Below are 19,921 nucleotides of genomic sequence, written 5' to 3'. Positions count from 1 at the left end.
AGCCTTAAAGCTCAGCAATAAAACTAAATTAAATGTTAAATAAATAAATAGCCCACATATGGTTAAATAGTGGTACAGTATATGCTTAGCGAATCACATTTTAGGGACTTAAATTTAGGGTATTGGGTATTTGTATTGTAATTGGTAATATCTGTACCAATATTAGCACCACAATGATTAGCAAACATTGTTTTTTCTGAACCTGACCCCTGTACATTTTCCAGACTCCTGTCTGCTATTGGCCAATCAAACTGGTAGCCCCGTCCCAAACTCATTCCATTGGTTCCTATGGTTGAGCCAGTGTTGCTATGCTGGGCTAGGGGCTAGTCAGTATGTTCAAACAGACATGTTTGTGAGCAACACCTTGTTTAAACTTTTTTTGGGAAATCAAACTATTACTGGCTCATTTGTAGTTGACAGTGCACATTAAACATGGTTACAACAAGGTATTTAAAATATTCACACTTTGTTAACTGTGGCGTTAAATTGCCTTACATCTCTTTCCACAAATGCAGTTAAGCAGATACAGTACCAGTTCATATCGAAGCCAAATAAGCTGTCAATCAGGTTAGTCATACAGTACACTACAATAAAACTAGGTTTTATATACTGTAAAACCCACATCATGTGGGCTATTCTCATGAAATGCATGAAACCTTAGGTCACTACCACTGCATTCACAGTTATGATACGTCGCAAATCCCTACCCACAATGCCGCAGTGGCCCGAAAGTGCCTTTGACACCTCTGTCCTTCCTGTGGCCTTCAAGGACTGCGGAAAAAGGACAGTAGACACTAGGACACCAAAGACAAATCTTCTTCTCTACTCAGCAGGGAGCAATAAATCAGTCCAAATATGTATTAGCTCCCCCTGGAGACAGCCTTTGATACTATGCCTAGCTGTCACAGTCACAAATAAAAGAACAAAAACAGAAAAGGATATGTTATTCTGGGGCGTGCCGAGCGGTAAGCCCCAGGTGGGTGCGCTAATTGTCTCTTTAATGATCTCTGACTGGCACTTGTCTCAGTTTCGCACTTCACAGTGAAAGATTTATGACTTTTCGGGAATAATCCACTTTTAATAATGTGTTTCTAGAGAAAGGAGTGTGAGATTGCGAATGCTCCTTTGGTTCATGGGCACAGGGCATCAATTAGTGTTGTCACTGCTCAGATCTGTGAAACAGAAGGTTATGGTTTACAATGGTGTTTTCAACATCTGAAATTAATAATTGGGTGATAATTGGTGCTACAGGAATCGAATAAAAAAGAAAACAGTTGCTCATACTAGACATGACCCAACAGAAACTTATAGTCTGAGGTTAGAAAGAATAGCTGGACATATCACACACACAGACAGACAGACAAACAGACAAGGATGTTCTCATAACGAACAGTTAGCATGGATAAGTTAGCGCTTAGCCACAGGCTAATATGGATTTATGTGTGTGTGTGTCAAAGGAGAAACTCAGACAGAAATTGGCAATAAGTAGCTGGTAAAATGCCAGCAGCACCCTGTTTCTCTTCCCCTTCTCTGTTGGTCCACTGGGAACAGTTGCCAACTCGGAGCATTATATGAAAACACTGATCTGGAAAAACGAGGATTATAGTGTAAACAACACCAGCACTAGCTTCAGTGTAGTGAAGCTTCATTTAATGTAGAGTAACTGCTAGCTTAGCTCAACAAATGTTCCAAGTTGCTTGCCCAACACTGGCAATAGGTTTTGTTGAGGAATAAATAGTGACTACATTTGACTGATTGCATGACTGGTCTATATTCAATTTCGGTCATTACCATAAACATACTTAATGACTGTAATAAGACTAATATTCTAAAATGTGAAAAATTTGTATGAATGTGGGTGTCCAAACTTAGGTACAGCCATCAACAGTTTATGAATGTATTCCTAAAAAGCTGACTATATATATATTTGAGATTTTATATATATATATGTATATATTTTAAAATCTCAAAGTAATGGAAGAAGTGACAGACCGTATTGTGAGGTACATATGAGGTAAATGAAATGTCAGCAAGATATTTTTTTTTTTTTTTTTTTTGATGGAGGTATATCTCAATTCAAGTTTTCAGGTAATTGTAAGAATGGGACAATGTTTAAGCAGACTACATACCTGAAGAAGTCCAGCATACATCTCTAGAAATAAGATGAACATTCATAATAAGATCAATAATATGCATTAAAAAAAAATTACTGTTGAATCAAACATTTTTACATTTTAGTCACGTTGGATCACAGGATCTTGCATACATGCCCAATTTGGGCTTCAGCGCAATGCCCATTCGCTATTTTTCTCCTCCCTATGAAAAAAAAAAAAAAAAAAAAAAAAAACCTTTGTGCTTCTGCACATTTGTTTTGGTAGTGCAATGGGCTTTTGAGCTTCATCAGCTTAAGTGAAGCACAGTCACATACAGCCTGGCTCCCACTTGCTCATATCTCTCAAAACAATGAGCTGTCTGGCCTGGCAATGCCCTAGACAATGGACATTTGGGTCTGGGGAAAAACACTCTTCCAGTGTGTCCAATGCAAGACTGATGGAGCCATTCACTATCACAGCTGTTTTGGGCTGGAAGCCAGTAAAATAGGTCTTCTCCTTTGCTTCCTCCTGCCTCTGGTGCCATGCTATCTTTGCTAGCAGAGCTAGGAGGTATTGTAGGACGAAGAGGCCCAATCCAAGTTTCTCTCAGGAGGGCACTTGATGTTATTGGCTCCTTCTGGTGGTATCAGATGAAAAGATTGATGAAGCATTCGAGAATTTGTGAGATACTAAACTGCAGGTGAGGTTTGAGACTGAATGCCCACAATCAACAGGGCACCAATTAAAGATTGCCATCCGAGCGAACAAAGTAAACAAACATGCTTCTTTCTCGTACAAAGCTAATGTATTTTTTGAATCCCTGTTTCCATGGCACGAGCCACCACAATCACGTTGGCAGGAGATGAGACGCATTTAATTAGAACTTAATGAGATGACAGAGAAGGGCTATGAGTCAGTTGCGGGGAACAACATGGTGGCTTCACACTCCTGAGGTGACTGACAGGCTTGAGACAAACACGGGCAGCGAGGGCAGCCATGCCTAACCATGTACGCACTCAAATTGCAGCCCTTAATAAACAAGGAGGCAAATCATAGGAGTGGTTCCACCTCGGACCATTTCCTGATAAATACAGTGTTTCTGGGAAAGGTTACACATGTGCCCTCAGTCAGTATTGTGAGTAATGATGCGAAGGCTAACATTAGCATAGCACGGTCAAAGACATGCAGATGTAAATGCAAACTCAGAGTCATTTAACGCATCCTAATTTAGTACATAATTGTGGTATAATTTGTACAGTGCAAAACAGGTCATGTATGCAGGCCAACGCAAGTATAATTAGCTATTAATTGCTACTTCCTGTTTACATAGCCATGGGGACCGAAACATTAAAGGAGTAGTTTATGTTAAGCTCAAAAATTGTAGCATAATGCTGATTACCAGAAAAACTGGCCTTGACCATCCTTTTCTTGAAAAAAAAGAAATAAAAAATCTGGGTAACGATTGACATTTAATATGGAAAAAGGGCCAAATATGCATACATGCAAATGCATGTTAAAATACGATAATGATAATAATAATAATAATAGAACATATAATGTATGTGTTTATATGAAAATAAGCTTCACATTTCTGCTTTAAAATCCTCCAAAAACTGGCCTCATTCACTTAAACAGCAAATGCCTCACCTTGTACTACATTTTTGCTTTTTGAATGGTGTCCAAAATTCGCTGAAAAAAATATATTTTTCAGTCATACAGGTTTAGAATAATCACCAATAGGGCGAGTAAATGATGACAGAATGCTCATTTCTGTGAACTATTCCTTTAAAAGAAAAAATAAACACCGGATGTTACCTGGAGACCAGTTGGCGCTGAATAAATGAGCTCATTTATTGTGACCAGCAGACCTCGTGGAATTATAATCAGACAGATGTGAGGATCACAGCATGAGTTGCTGAAGTCCGAAAAATAATGAGTTGACTGAAGCAGAGGCCATTTCTCAAGGTAATGGTGAAAGCGGTGCACTACGAGAAGATATTACGGAAAAAAAGGGACAACGAAAGCAAAGACAAAAAGGACAAAGTGACGGATGAAATAATAATGAAAAAATTGAAATATATGGAGTTGTTATTTAGATACAGACCATTACACAGGACCCTAACACCTTTTTGAGGTGAGTGGCCACGATATTAGTAGAATAAAAATATATATAAAATATGTCATATACCTGTCCAAGAGATTGGCAGCACTTACAGTACTTGGCCGTCCAATCAGAGCTCTAGTACATTCTGACCAGGCCTTAGCTGAACTTTCAATCATTGATGGTCAAGGAAGTCATAGAAGAACTGAAATGGATCCCTAACCATGCTTGCAAATGTCAGAAACAGGGAGAAAAAAGTGAGTATGTTCGCTCTAAAATCAAGGCTATTGCTTAAAAGGAGAGCTTTAAAGTCTAAGTGATGCAAATGCGGGCTGATTGATTACTCTAAAACACTTGCAGTGTCTATCTGACCTCCTGACTGTCTGTCTTTTGATCTTTCTCAACATCCTATTTTCGAGGAAAGGGAACAAAAGCAGAAAAATCTAATACCCGGGCACTTACAGACTGCCGTAGACTGTGTGCATTGGCTGATGTAAGTGGTATAATCTTGACTGAATGATCCAATCCACAGAAGGCACAACAGGGCCCCACTTACAGGCTGTGTTCCATTCTAGTGCTACACAATCGTTGGTAATTACTTAAACAAGCTGCATTATTCAGAGTAAGAACAGTCCATAAGAGTGCTATTTCATGCACAATATTGCCAGATTATAACTCTCTGTGTTCCAGCTTCTCCTGTCTCCGCCTGCCAAAAGGGCACTACACACGCTGCAATACATAGTTTAATAGTTTATAAGTGTTTCCTCATTTAGCTGATGATTTAGATGATGCATTGCAACAGAGAGAGTTGTGAATGGGGTAGGTTAGATGAAAACATACTAGTTCAGAAAAAACAATGACGGGTCAGTACCAGTACTCCATAACACCCTAGTAAATGCCTAGCAACCACCAGATCTTATTCTAATTATTACTTATTATAATTTTAAATTGTGATAACTAATTGCAGCAATTATTTTTACATCTCATTTATTCATTTATCTACCTATCTCTGTCCACCATAGCAACCAACAACAAATGCTATAAAAATATCCTAGCAACCAGCAGAACACACAGCTGCTGTTCAACCACCAAGCAATGCCCTAGCAACACTCTATTAATCGTCCAGGACAACCTAATAAATGTTTAGCAAACATTTATCAACTTCTTAACAACACCCTTTCCACCAGCCAGAACACCATACTGTAATAACAGCAAAGCAACCATCAAAAACAACTTAGTAACTACCCAAAAACCCTTAAAAGTGCCTATCGACACTCAGAACCACCCAGAACAATTTCATCCATTGCTTATCTTACCTATACATAAAATATCTTAGCTAGCTCTGTCTATCCATCTGTTTATCTCTATCTTTCACCACCATAGCAACCAACTAGAAATACTATACAAATGCCCCAGCAACCACCCAAAACACCAACACAGCTTTTTTGCAACCACCTTGCAACACTCTATTAAACCCACCAGGACACCCTAATAACTGTCTAGCAACCACCCAGGCCAACCAATCTATCAAATCAACCACCCAGGACAAACAACAAGCCAAAAAAACATCCACCCAGAACAACCAAAAACAAGCCAACCCACCAACCGCCAAAAAACACTAACCTACCAACCAACGACCCAGCAAAAATAACAACCATCCATCCATCTATGTGCAGTATATAGTATGTATTATACAGAATGCTAGTATTTTATTCTCATATTCTCTATTCTCATTCATTCATTGATGGTGCACAGTTGGAGTGTAAAAATTACCGTTTCACATTACAGTTGAACTCTATTGTACAGGTGGCTTGGGTGACATGCAATGATTTCTCCTCATGTTCTGCCTATTTGAAGGTGGAATTATTCATTAAGCTGCATCGGGAAGGTCAAAAGTATGGCCTGAGGATCTATTCACATGTGTTCCTGTAAGACTGGGTTTTGTGTGGCATATGTCATCCAGGCAGGTGGCTCGAACCAGTTCAAAAAAACAACTCCGTCTGGAGGTGTCACTGTAACTTCCATGACCTCCTTTATCCTCACACCCTTGATTGACTGCATGTAACATGAGCCCTCAGCATGATGTGTCAGGATGGCAAAGCCCACACCACACGTAATTTGGGCCGGGACCAAGCATCCTCAGTGATGAAACAGCGGCTGACAGTAAAGGAACTATGCAAGATGGTCATGCCCGCAGCTTTCACATCTGGTACCCAGGTGTGGGACTCTTTCTTTTGCCAGCATTAAACACAATGAGGAGTTTGTGAAAGTGACATGACATACAACCAAGTATCGTGACCCATACTGAGAATTCATGCACTGCATTTAACCCATCCAAAGTGCACATGCACACAGAGGGCAACCATTTATGCTGCAGCACCCAGGGAGCAGTTGGGGTTTTGCCTTGCTCAAGGGCACCTAAGTCAAGGTATTGCCAGCCTGAGCCTAGAACCCACAACCTTAGGGTTAGGAATCAAACTCTAACCATAAGGCTATGACTTTAACAACGTGAAGCTTTTTGTCTAAGAGTCTGTTCTCAAAAGGAAGTGTCTCATGAACTGTTGTCCCTTACATTGTTGAGTTTTATTATTTTTATACTTTTATATGTAATCAGCACTGTTGGGAACATTACTTTAAAAAAGTAATTAGTTATAGTTACTCACTACTTGCTCCAAAAAGTAACTGAGTTAGTAACTGAATTACTCTATAATAAAAGTAACTCGTTACCAGGGAAAGTAACTATTTGCGTTACTGTAAAAAAAAATATGTCAAAGATTCAGTTGAATCTTGAGTCAGTTGAAATGAGTAGAACAGACAGTTGTCCGTACATAACTTTCGATATTTATTGCACATCAAAAGACAGCAAGAGCTTAACTTCAAGTATTATCTTTGTAAGAAAAGTGTTTTGGGCCACTAGCATAATCGCTTATCTCATTTTAACCCACCTCCACACTCGCTGTGTGTGAGTCAGGGGTGCGTTCGGATTGCATAGTTTATTAAATCAATGCATAGTAACGCACCGCATTTAACTTTCAGTAATGGTAACGGCGTTGTAACGACGGGAAAAGTAATTAGTTAGATTACCCCGTTACTGAAAAAGTAACGTCGTTACCTAACGCCGTTCTTTTAAACGCCGTTATTCCAAACACTGGTAATCAGTGCTGGGTAGGTTACTTACAAATTGTAGTCTATTCCAAATTACATATTGAAAAGTATAGTTAGTCATGTAATCTATTGGATTACACATATTAGGTAATGTATGTTTTATTTATATAAAATTTTTCCTCTCTGCCACTTCAAGAAAATACTTTCCGTCCTCTACCTCCAATGAACCTCGTCACACAAACCCACATTTACACTTTTATCACTTATTATTTCACAGCAAGATACATTAATCATAGGAATTTGATAAACGATGTGTCATAAGAAAACGTCTACTTGCGCAAGCAGCCATTTACTGGCCTACGGTCCGCCCACTCTATTAAAAGCAGCATTTTCAAAGCTGTTCGGTTCACAGCTGATTAAGGTCATTAAATAGGTGGGCTGGTTTACAGACACCATGGAAAGCGTTTAGGTATCACAACATCTCCTGCTGAGCGACGAATGCTCAGTCAAGATGCAAATGTCTTTCATTAACAGCTCTCTGTATTCATTGGTGCTCCCAGTTAGACTGTGATGTTCTGATCCCCCACCTCCCACCAAATGAGAAGAATGTTAATGGCCGTAGTACCTCTGATGACATGATGCAGTAAGATGTTGCCAACTGGCTCTCTTGGCTGTTTGTAGATGCTGTACGATTACAACTGTAGCAACAGGACGGAGAGAAGAAAGCAGGCGTGTCGTCTTGCTGGGGGTGAGCACTGTAGGAGGAAGGGGCCACCTTGAACTGTTTCCGAGCTGAGACACCCTGAGCCGTAGGCACAGATGGCACCTTGAAACTGGCACGTGTGCCTGCTCGAAGGCGCAGAGCCAGAAACAACATCAGGGAAATCCATTTGTAGCACACCTCCACTACTGACGGGACCAGGGAACTGGCAGACTTGGCTACCTCTTCCTCAAGCAGAGGTGAATCTGGATTTAGTCAGGGGAACGTGTTGCATAGTAACCACATAGAGGATTTATGAAATATGATGATCTGTTTGCAAGGGACCCCATCACTAAAATAACAAATTAGCATTAACTTATGAATAAAGATGTGAAATATATATATATATATATATATATATATATATATATATATATATATATATATATATATATATATATATATATATATATATATATACTATGTTAGTTATATCCATTTGAAAAGGAATATGTTTAATCGTATAAAATAATTTGTTTAGCATTTTTCAAAAATAAATATAAATAATTAAGAGAATGAGAAAAAGAGAGAGAGAGAGAGAATTTTATCAATTAAAAATACATAAAATAAAAGAAGAAATTAAAAAAAATGTCAATTATAAATTAGATATCTTCTCCATACAGTGTGTTCTAATGAACTGTGAGACGGAGGCTTCTTCCAAGCTTGTACAGCCTGGCAGCTTCTGACAGAACCCATAGGTACGTTTTCTGCACGCCAAGCACAAGAGCACACAGCCCTGACCTAAAACTCAATTTTTCCCCACCCTTTTTTCCCCACTTTTTTCTTTTTTTCAACCCAAACATGTTTTGTAAGATAAGCCTCCTTAACCACGGCAGATTCTGCATGCTTTTTGTCTGTGTGAAAATGGATTAGAAGAGCAAAGCAGAGCGGGAGAAAGCCATAAAAACTGAGAGAATGAACAACTGACTTTTCTCCACCGGGTTCTTTTGAGCCCGTTGACATACCCAGACTGAGGGAACGTTCTGTAACAGGGTTTGTCCAACTCATGAGAGACAAGTGAGGACGGTGGACTCGGATGCCAAAGTTGTCCAGTCTTTCGTGCCATTACTTAATGAAAGTGCTGTAGTCCTCTCTTCAACTTCCTGTGGGTTTTAATTAGATCATTAGCAGTACAGATTTAATTATAGCACAGGCAAGTGTACGACGCATTAGAGGTGCACCTGGCAAACTTGGTCCATCATCAAAATACTGGGCGCAGAGGAGCCTGGGCTTTCCAAGGTTTGGCAGCGAGTTGGGCTGCAGTGGCCTTCTGGGAATGCGGAAGCATAATGAGCTATTATATTCATACCACGGCAGGAGCTAAACATCATTTTCCTGAGAGCAGTAAACCAGCAGGGATTCGGAGACTGAACCTGACTGGCCTACTTGACTCTACTCTGTAGAGCTCCAAGAACAACATTATTTTAGCTTTTACCTTATTTTTGGCCTTTTGACACTTGCTCTCTAGGTACAGTAGAGAGATGATGGGAAGTAATGGGGAGAAAAGGGACAAACAGGACTGGTATAAGCCATATTCAAACTGGCATTGAGAACCACAGTTCAACTACAATTTACAATGTTCCTGTGTTCAGAACCCTTTCCTGCAACCATGCTATCCACTAGGTCAGTGGTTCTCAATTCCAGACCTCACAACCTCTACTTTGCATATTTTTGATGTTTCCCAACCAGATAACCAGCTGGTTAGAAGAGAGCTCCATGCATAAGGGCTGCACGATTATGACAAAAATCATAATTGTCTATTTTTCCCTTGAAACTGTAATTGGGATTATTAATTAAGATTATGACAATTGAATGATGTTCATACCATTGTTTGATGCAACTGTATGCAATATTTTTATATGAAAATAAACAAGCCAAAAATAAACTTTAACTGAAAAACCTTTAGTGTACGTATTAAGCCTCAAATGTCAATTATACATCGGACTGGTTTCTTCTTTAAATGATAAAAAAGTAAAAATATGAATGGTACTCACTTTAAATTTTACCATATATATATATATATATATATATATATATATATATATATATATATATATATATATATATATATATATATATATATATATATATATATATATAAACATTATAAATCAGAATTTATGCCATTATATTTTAGGAATTTTAGGAAGAGGATTCCTTGCAAAAGAAAACAGCCTGACACTTGGCAATCTTTGGCATCAAAAAGCTTGAAACCCCCTTCTTTACAGAGCTGTACTATGTGCTTCCGTTGGGAAAATACTGGCATTTTAGTTCAAAAGCAGCGCTAATGCTGAACACCCCTTATGAAATATCCAAAATCCTCTATCATGCTTTTGTCAGGCAGATGTGCTGGCATGTTAGTTTTGCGCTGATATTTTTTCATTAACTTTGCAGGCTGTCGTAGTCTATTTAGCAAATGAATACACGCGGTTTACAATGAAGATGCAAATTGAGGAGAGAAGTGTTTGACTTTCCGCCCTGGAACCAAACAAATGTGAATTGTGCACACTAAACATGGCAGACAGAGAGGAACAAACAAACTCCCACAAACAGTGATATTTGCGTACGCAGAGCTGTCAGTTCCACTGTCATGTGGCGGTGTTTGTGTGCATTTGCATCTCTCTTTCTGTCACTCCTTTTTGCGATCCTTTTCATCACGGTACGCGGGACCCCCTCCTGATTTCATTCTCTCTTCCTCAGTCATCTTTTCTTTGCATCATTTATTCCAAACCACTGTAAAATGCTGAACCATCTCCCTCCGCATCTCTCTTAATGTTGCTTTTTATACCTTGTGCTTACCGACAGCTTATATGTGGATGCTAGAAAACCGGGCTGTAAAAATAAAGACGGCGCTGACATTCATTCCCCAGGATTGGTTTGCAGGAGGTAACAGCTCAGCGGCCAGCATGGGGTCCCGCAACAGAGGTATTGATCCGTACCGTGTCAGCAGGGTTGGCATGACCTCCCAGAGGAGAGCACAGGCTGTGCCCAGCGCATCTGAGCATCACAGCCCATTAGCCCAGCTGATATAGGGAGCACCGCTCTACTGGAAAACTAGCGTAAGAGGCCAGCCGCTACGGTACAAGGAGGGTGGTTCAGAATATGAGCTTTTAGCCCAGTGAGACGACTGAGATATGCATAATGCCTAAATCTACTTGCATACAAGCACTCACAAAAATGGTCAAATTAGAGTGATTATGACTGTTTTCAAACTGGTTTCCTCCAGATGTTGTCATTGGTTAACAAACAGAGAGTCCCGCCCCAAACTCGCACCACTGATTGAGTCAGTGTTACTGCGTCAAGGTGCTCAAAGAGATCGATGCTTGAATAACATGTTTAAGATAATCAGGAAGTGGATGGCTAATTTAGAGTTGGTTTAGCAGATTAATACATTAATAATCTTGAAAATGATCATCTATATAATGTATCTTAATAATGATATTTATAAATAATAATTTTATTAAAAAAAATAGTAAATAGTAAAAAGTAATTTGTTCAGTTTATGAACAACTGTCATGTCAGTTGTAAATTATAAAAAAATTATAATAATTATATAGTTAATTAACAATATAAATAGTTTATATATATATATATATATATATATATATATATATATATATATATATATATATAGCCAGGGATCAGTGAGATCATATATATAATTTATATTATTAAATTAATAACCTTGCAAATTATTATAATTTATAAAATGTATTTTAATTATTTTATCATTTAAATAGTTTTATAAAAAGTAATAGTAGTTTTCATTATTAATTTATGAAAAATTATGTGAATTATCATCAAGTTATTATTTATATAATAAATCAACGATATAAATTATTATATAATAAAAAACATAATTTGCATAATTAAACATGGTAAATTACTTTAATGTATAATCTGTTACACATAATATAAAAGATAAATTTTTATATATTAAATAAACAAATAAATAAAATAGCTACAAAAATGTGTTATTAATAAATAAATAAATAAATACCCAGGGATCAGTGAGATTATGTATATTAAATAAATGCTATTCTTTTGAACTTTTCATTCATCAAAGACCCCTGAAAAAAAAGTATCATGGTTTCCACAAAATATTAAGCAGCACATGGCTGCTTTGGCTAGCACAATGACAAGAAATGTTTTTTTGAACAGCAAATCAAATCAGCATATTAGAAGATTTTTCTTAATGATCACATGACACTGAAGTAATGGAGTAATGACTGCTGGAAGTTCCATTTTGCAATCACAAGAATAAAGCCAATAGTTTCAAATGATGGTGTATTTTAATTGTATCTACACATCCCAAGGGGATAGAAATTGTCTTGGAAAAAGAGAGGGAATCACATTATTATACATTGCAAGCCTGCCTCTCCTGCATAAGGGCCAGAGTCAACATCATGCCTGTTTTCCAGTAAAACAAGATCTCTCTCTTCTAGACTTCTGAGCAGACAAAACCTCAGACAAAAGCAAAAAGGTTCCTGGGATGACAAACCACCATACAGTGTAAGCAAGTCAATGCTGTGGTTTTGAAGTACAGCACAAAGCAGGCAGACGCCGTCATGGAAATGACTGACAGCTGAGCACAGGAGGCCAGACCCCAGCCTCACAAATACCACTCTCACTGTTTGATTGACACTTTTAATCGGTATAACACCGCTCCATCATTTAGAACCCAATCTATTTTAGTCACACAAAAAAAGACATCAGACAAATGGACACCGTTTCATGTTTTATAAAGGTGAAAAAAGCTTGGTCAAGTATGACATGAATGCTAATAAGTTAGAGAGTTTAGTGGTATTGTCTCATGCCATTAAGTAAGTCAAAAGTGACAACTGAAATGGAAAGTAAGGGGGGGCTTGTGGGTTTATTGATTGGAAGGGAAGTTAATATTTTTCCCACTTTAATTGACCACTTTTTAGAAGTAGAGACAGTAAAATGTTGCAATACTTAAAATGAAATAAAAATCTGCAATACTGGAATATGAATTGTAATATGCTGATATATGATTGCCATATTCGAATGACACAGGAAATTGGAGGGAAAAAAAGGAGAGAGGGATTGAAACATGTTGTAGTCAAAATTTACACTTGCAAGTTTAGAGCAGATATTTAGCAGAGATTATAATTTTGAATGAGATAAAATAATAAAAGAAATATTATAATTTAATAATTTAATAAATACGTATATACACCCAAAAGGTATATAGAAAAAAGTCCCTAAAATATAACTTTTTTTAGAATATAAATTAACAATATAAAATAATTTCATGTAAAAATACATTAATAAAAATAAATAAATAAACGAATAAAATGAAGCAAACAAAAATTTATTTTTTATTTAAATTAAAACATAAAAAGTGAAAGGTTACAAAATAAATGTATAGTTATAAAATAAATAAATAAAACAAAAATAAAAAGTATTGACTTATTGACTTAAAAAATAGTAAACAATTTTAAGGTACAATATAAATATAAATATAAATATAAATACATATACATATATATATAAATATATATAAAATATTATAATAAAATAAAATGAAATTATAAAAAGAATGATAAAACTAAAAATATATAAAATTGTATTAAAATAAACTGGTTGTACATTTTATTAAGTCGAACAGCTGTTTCGCATTAAATAGACAAAGAAACTTCTAATGACACTGTGCATTTAAGGTGTGCGTGTTTGGTTAGGTTTGGCAATAATAAATTCTAATAAATGTTTCAACCGAAGTGTTCTAATACTTTACTTCAGAGTGGAATCAAAAGCATGAAAGTGCTAAATAGATATTTATTTAGCAAGTCCTTATTTTTGAATTCTAGAAAGCATTAAGATTTCCTATTCCAGCTTTTTGCTTAAGATCAATGCTGAAATCTGTGAGTCAGCTGCTGCCACCCGACCTTGTCTGTCACCCAAACATGATCTCTTTCTCAAGGGTGTCACAGGGACCCTGTCAGAAGCCTTGGCTATCAAAAGAAGAAACCTCCTCTTTTGACACATCTCTGACAAAGAAGCCAATTAGTTGGGCCTCTCATGGCCCAGACCTGTTCTCGTGTATGCCGGAGAGAGCTTTTATCCTGCTGTACAAGGACATCTCTCCATGGAGAGATGATGCTGATGCTGAGCGCCAGTGGCAGGAGGGTGTGAGTTTCACGGGGTGAGTGCAGGTTGGTGTGATGGACCTTTTTGTGTGTCTTTAAACACTGATACTGGAATAAACACTCCTACTCAGTTTTTCCTGCACTACAATGAGACAATTCAAAAAGACTGGTTCAGTCTGTCACTGAGTGACAAACTCCCTGTTAATATAAAAAATAACGGCATTAGGAATGCAACTGACTCAATGACATTCAATGAGAAACAATACACTTCAAATACCGTTCAAAAGTTTAATGCCTTTGAAAGTCTCTCACGGTCACCAAGGCTGCACCTACTTGATTAAAAACATTAAATACTGTAATACTATGAAATATCATTTCAATTCAGAATGTTTTCTGTTTACATATATTTTAAAATGTAATTCATACCTGTGATAAAGCTGACTGTTGCAAGATCTTTCAGTAATCATTATAATATGCTGATTTGGTGCTCAAGAAACTAGCATCAAATGTAGAAAGAAAAAAAATGTATACTCTATATATCAGTGGTTCCCAACCTTTTTCAACTCGCGGCCCACACAACCAAACACATATGTTTGCGCGGCCCACTTCAAAAAAATTAACTGACCCCGCTATTGTTGGGTTAATAACTTAGTACTCAGAAGCTAGATTTTAAACTGTATTTATTGAATAAACATGGACAAAAAAAAAAAAAAACTATCGCGATTTTTTTGATCAATTTTGCAATTGTGACACACACCGATATGCTTTTACAGTCATAAATGCATTCAGGATTAATTTTAAACATATTTCCAAAAGAAAACCAATCAGAGCTTTATCAAAAAGTTGTAACATCTCTAGAACAGACATAAGTCAAAATTATCACTATAGTGAAGATGTAAAAAAATGTATAGACTTGTGGCAAAAAAAAAAAAAAAAATCCTGTATACAGGGACTTTTTTTTCTTTTTTGCCATGCATTGTTCATAGAGCTCATTAATTGTAGCGGTGCCTCAGGTGTTTGCAGTGTGTATACAGTAGGCTATGTGTTTGCAGTCAGCAGTGAGAGCGCATAAATATAACGCGAAAGCACATTAAAATAATGCACGAGTGCGAATCTCTCTGTTCGCACGCAGATTTCCTTTGCTCGTTCACACTTAAAACGTGTCTCCTCTCACTTAAACTGCATCCTGTTCACTAACAAATTCACTCTATGCTCATGTGTTGGACATGAATTATTTTCGCACATTTTTATTTCTAGCCTTTTACCGCAGTGAGAACGCTCTGATCCGTCAACATTGGCTCAGAAAAAAGGCGCATCACAGACAGTGTGTGAACCTGGAGTTAGGCATATGCCCAGTCTCTGTTCTCGCGCTAGGCGCAATGCATTCTGATTGGATCAGATAGCATACTACGGGAGGTCAGGGCCACGGAAAACTGTGCTATAAAGCGATTTAGAAATCGCGCACGCTCAAATCGTGATTTTAGGACGTTTCCTTTTAATCGCACAGCCCTAGAATGGACTGCAAATGAACAGAAAATAATTGGCGGCCCACCTGCAATACCGCGGCCCACAGGTTGAAAACCACTGCTATATATTAATGTATCTAAATTCAAAATGACCAAAATAAGTCATTTGAAAAATTACTATTATATATATCGGTAATGCTGTAATTACTTAATGTAGATGTTTTACAAGTGACAGATTATGTTTGGAACAATAATATATGCATAACTATATATAAATAGCATTATGTTAATTTCTTGTCGGTCACATGGCATTTACAGCTCACTGATTGACCTTGAGCATTAATGGCAGATTTGAAACTGTGTACTTCCAGAGAAACTGCTGTTGAGGAATAAGATATTCAGGTATTATAAACCTCCCTGGTTTCAAACGCATATGGACCTTGAATAAATGTACGACTATTCAGCTTTTCAGAGCAAAGAAAATAAATAAATATCCTGTTCAGGAAAGACTTTCGAGAGCTCTGAAAACACTATAGCTTTTAAGCTTGTAATTATTCTGGCATCACGTCAGAAACAGTGATAAGGTAGAACACGAATAAGTCTAGTTCTTTAAAATAGGGTCTGAACTGCATTTAAATCATTAATGACAGAATCAGAATGGAGGGGATGGAGCGGCTGCGATTTTATATAAAAATAAAATCACTGATTCACTTCTTACAAACACTTCCTGGGCCCTATTTTACGATCTGAAAAGCAAGTGTCAAAGCGCGAAGCGCAAGTAACTTTGTGGGCGGGTTTCGGCGCTGTTGCTATTTTCCCGGCGGGATAAATGGCTCTTGCGCCCGGCGCAAATCTAAAATGGGTTGGTCTGAAGTAGCTTCATTATTCATAGGTGTGGTTTGGGCGTAACGTGAAATAAACCAATCAGAGCGTCATCCAACATTCCCTTTAAAAGCAGGTGCGCAAGTTCCATTATGGATTGCTATTATTATGGCGTATTTACCAGGCGCACGCCAGGAGCGGTTCACAGCCGAGGAGACTGATGTTCTTGTAAGAGCAGTGAAAGACAGAGAAGTTGTGTTGTATGGGGATGGGAGAAACCCACCCAAAATTGCGTCGGTTAAACAGGCGTGGGAGGAAATAGCCACAATTGTTTCATCGATTTTTTTCCTGGTTCTTGACGGACAAACATATTTGTCAGATGTCCTTACATAGCCTAAATGTCTTGCCACTATTGGGCAAACAGGTCTGATCCTTAATTACTACAATTAGCCTGAATAATTTGTAAGCTAGATTCATGCCTATTTTTTCACATCTTCGTGGCACACCACAATGATTTCCGTCATCTCATGTGTTAATATTTTTTTTTAGTGTAACAGTTTATGATTTGCAAAAATAACTATTGCATCTGTGTAGATTACATGAGCAAAGTGTATGCGCGTTGTGCACGCTATAGCCTACATTATGGTCAAGCATGCGCCCTTAAAATAGCATAATGAACAACGCGCCACTGACTTTAGACTAGGTTTTTTCTGGTCAGTGGCGCAATTGTTTAATGGAACAGCAAAATAGCACCAGGGATTGTTTGCACCGGAACACGCCTACTTTTTTGCGCTGAACCGCCCAGGGAGCGCAAGTTCATTCACTAGTTTAGCGACGTGCTTCTGTGGAGGGAAAAGCGCGCTTTGCGCGTGTGCAAAATAGGAATGACACATGCGTCGGTGTACAAAGTCAATTGCGCTGGGTGCAAGATAGGGCCCCCTGTGTCTGTTTGCCTCTTTAAGAAGAATCGCTTTTTTTTCCCCAACTGTAAGTCGCTTTGGATCAAAGCATCATCAAAATGACTAAATGTAAGTGTAAAATATTCTAACGAAAAATGAACATGGCACATGACATTGTCACAGCATTCTACAACCTCACAGCAGGCCTTTCGCCACCAACAGCTCACTGATTCCACAACACACACACACACACACACACACACACACACACACACTACAGACTGTAATGTGAGAGTCAGGGTCACTGGTGGACCAGTAGGGGTGGGAATCGCAAGGAATTTATTGATTCTGGTTCTGATTAACAGTTCTTGTTCCAGCTGATCTTAATGTTTGTGGTTCCATTAAAAGGAAAGGAATCTAAAGGAATTTAACAATTCTGGTTTTGATTTTTCTGATTCTCAGATGTTTTGTAGGGGGAAAAAATCATACCATATATAACATTTAAAAATATATAATATAGTATAAAATAGCTGAATCTTAGAATTTATTTTTAAAGCCAGTAAAAGTTCTGGTTTCAATGTATCTTAACTTTTGTGGTTCCATCAAAAGGAAAGGAATCTAGGTTGTGATTTCTCTGATTCCAATATTATTATTTTTTTTTGTAGAAATACAAATACAAATCAAATATAAAATAGCTGATTCTTAGAATAAATTTTTAAAGCCAGTCAAATCATAAGGGAGCTTGCAAATTTGGAATCCCCTTGCAATCTTTGCATGTATTTCAGGAAGAACTACCAAAACATCCTGCAAAGCCTGGTTCTCCTTTGACTACAGCGGCCTGTGCTCCTGAAGAGAGAGTGTGAAAGAAAGTGCATAAAACAGTGAAGGATGACAGCCAGTGACAGTATAAGAAAGAGAATGACAGATGAACAGGCTGGAGAAAATACCAAATTTGGGGACAGTCGGTACCCCACATATTTAAGAATATAACTTTACGACCTCTATAGACAATAGATTTCTTCCGTATCAGTCTGCTGCTCTAAGTTTTATGGGAGCTGTCTTTCAGAAGTTTGTAAAGTGGCATTGCAATGCATCATGGGTCATGATGAGTGACGGTCTCATTGCCTGGATTCATGGGCTGGTAATGGGAAGTAAAGTGCAATGAATGTGAAAACTGGTAGGCCGCAACATGGCTCGACTTGAATCCTGCTTTTGCTCTGTGATGAAATCCTGCATATTTTAGCTAGACATATAAACCCTAAAAATGTCAAATATGTTATGCAACTATCAGTGCAGAAAACAAAACAAATGAAAACAACCTGAAACAATCCGTGATGCATGGCGATATACCGAAGCATCATATTTTAAGCCTATCATGATCTAGTTGGCAATATCCAACCCTAAAATTGACTTGATTTGTATAGCAATCACACCAGCATTAGCATTATTCGACCAAATTCCTTAAGCTTTACATTTCACCTGACACAAATGAATAATGCAAAAATGCAAATATTGCCTGCCGGAAATGTGATTAGTCATTCCGAGCTGATGCCAACATTTCATAAAGCTCATCGAAATCACCAACAGGCATCATCATTAATTTCCGATTCATATTTCAATGAGCGAAGAGGACGGCGTCAACACATTTAATGTGTTCTCTCAAAGCACTCAACTTTCATCAAGCCAAATAAAGCTCTCACTGGGGCTCAGGGGCCTTCGGAGCCCGCGGAGACAATGGAACGTCTCTCCTTTACTGATGAGCATCCTATCGCATTTCAGAGAGGGAGACATGGCTGACTGACTAACCACAAAGTCAAAGGCTCATTTTGGAGTTCTTTCACAGAGAAGGAAAAGATGTAAGCTGTTTTAGCGCGCTCCTCCCGTTGCGAGGGGAATAAAACAGCAGCCACATCAATAGTGGCATGAATAATAAATAATGTCATCTCAGGAACAAAGAGAGAGATGGGTGGAGTGAGAGAGAATGATGGAGGAGGATAAAAAAAACTGAGTTTGCATGCCAAGGCCAAGAAAGAAAAAAAAAAGAATGAGAACAAGAGAAAAAGAAGGGTGGCGTCTATGAGTGATGGGTTTTAGAGAAGGACAAAGTTAGAAAGGCTGAGAGAGGGCAAAAGAGAGGCTGACAGAGAGAAAATTCATGAGAATTTGGCATGAGGGAGAAAAGAAAAAGACAACCACCAAAATTAGCCTTAAGTCAGTGTTGTAACATTAAAAGCAAAACGAAACAAAAATGAACTAAAATTTAAACCAAAACAAAGCTAAAAAGAAAAAAGTAAAGTGAAACAAAACACAAACAAAAGAAGAATAAAACATCTAGTTGGTTTGTACTTCTAGAAAGTAGTCAATATTCCAGATGGAATTAGATATTTATTAATTTGCTATATATATATATATATATATATATATATATATATATATATATATATATATATATATATTAAGTTTGTTCTGTTACGATTTGACACATTTTCATCCTTTTGCACATAATTGTCAACTAAGAATGTTCTGCTATTTAAGTGTAAAATTGACAAGAAAAACAGAAATATT

The 19,921-nt window shown here is 37.4% G+C and overlaps 1 protein-coding gene across 1 annotated transcript in view; it reads right to left on the bottom strand.

Moving 5' to 3' along the window:
- The window catches only part of LOC113073595 (NT-3 growth factor receptor-like), an 82,674-nt gene that overhangs the window by 26,689 nt on the left and 36,064 nt on the right, over positions 1–19,921 (bottom strand). The window lies entirely within an intron of this gene.

Source organism: Carassius auratus, unplaced genomic scaffold, assembly GCF_003368295.1.
Source record: "Carassius auratus strain Wakin unplaced genomic scaffold, ASM336829v1 scaf_tig00012437, whole genome shotgun sequence".
Taxonomy (NCBI): domain Eukaryota; kingdom Metazoa; phylum Chordata; class Actinopteri; order Cypriniformes; family Cyprinidae; genus Carassius; species Carassius auratus.
The sequence above is the reverse complement of the archived record's forward strand: the minus strand, read 5'-3'. Positions and strand labels throughout refer to the sequence as shown.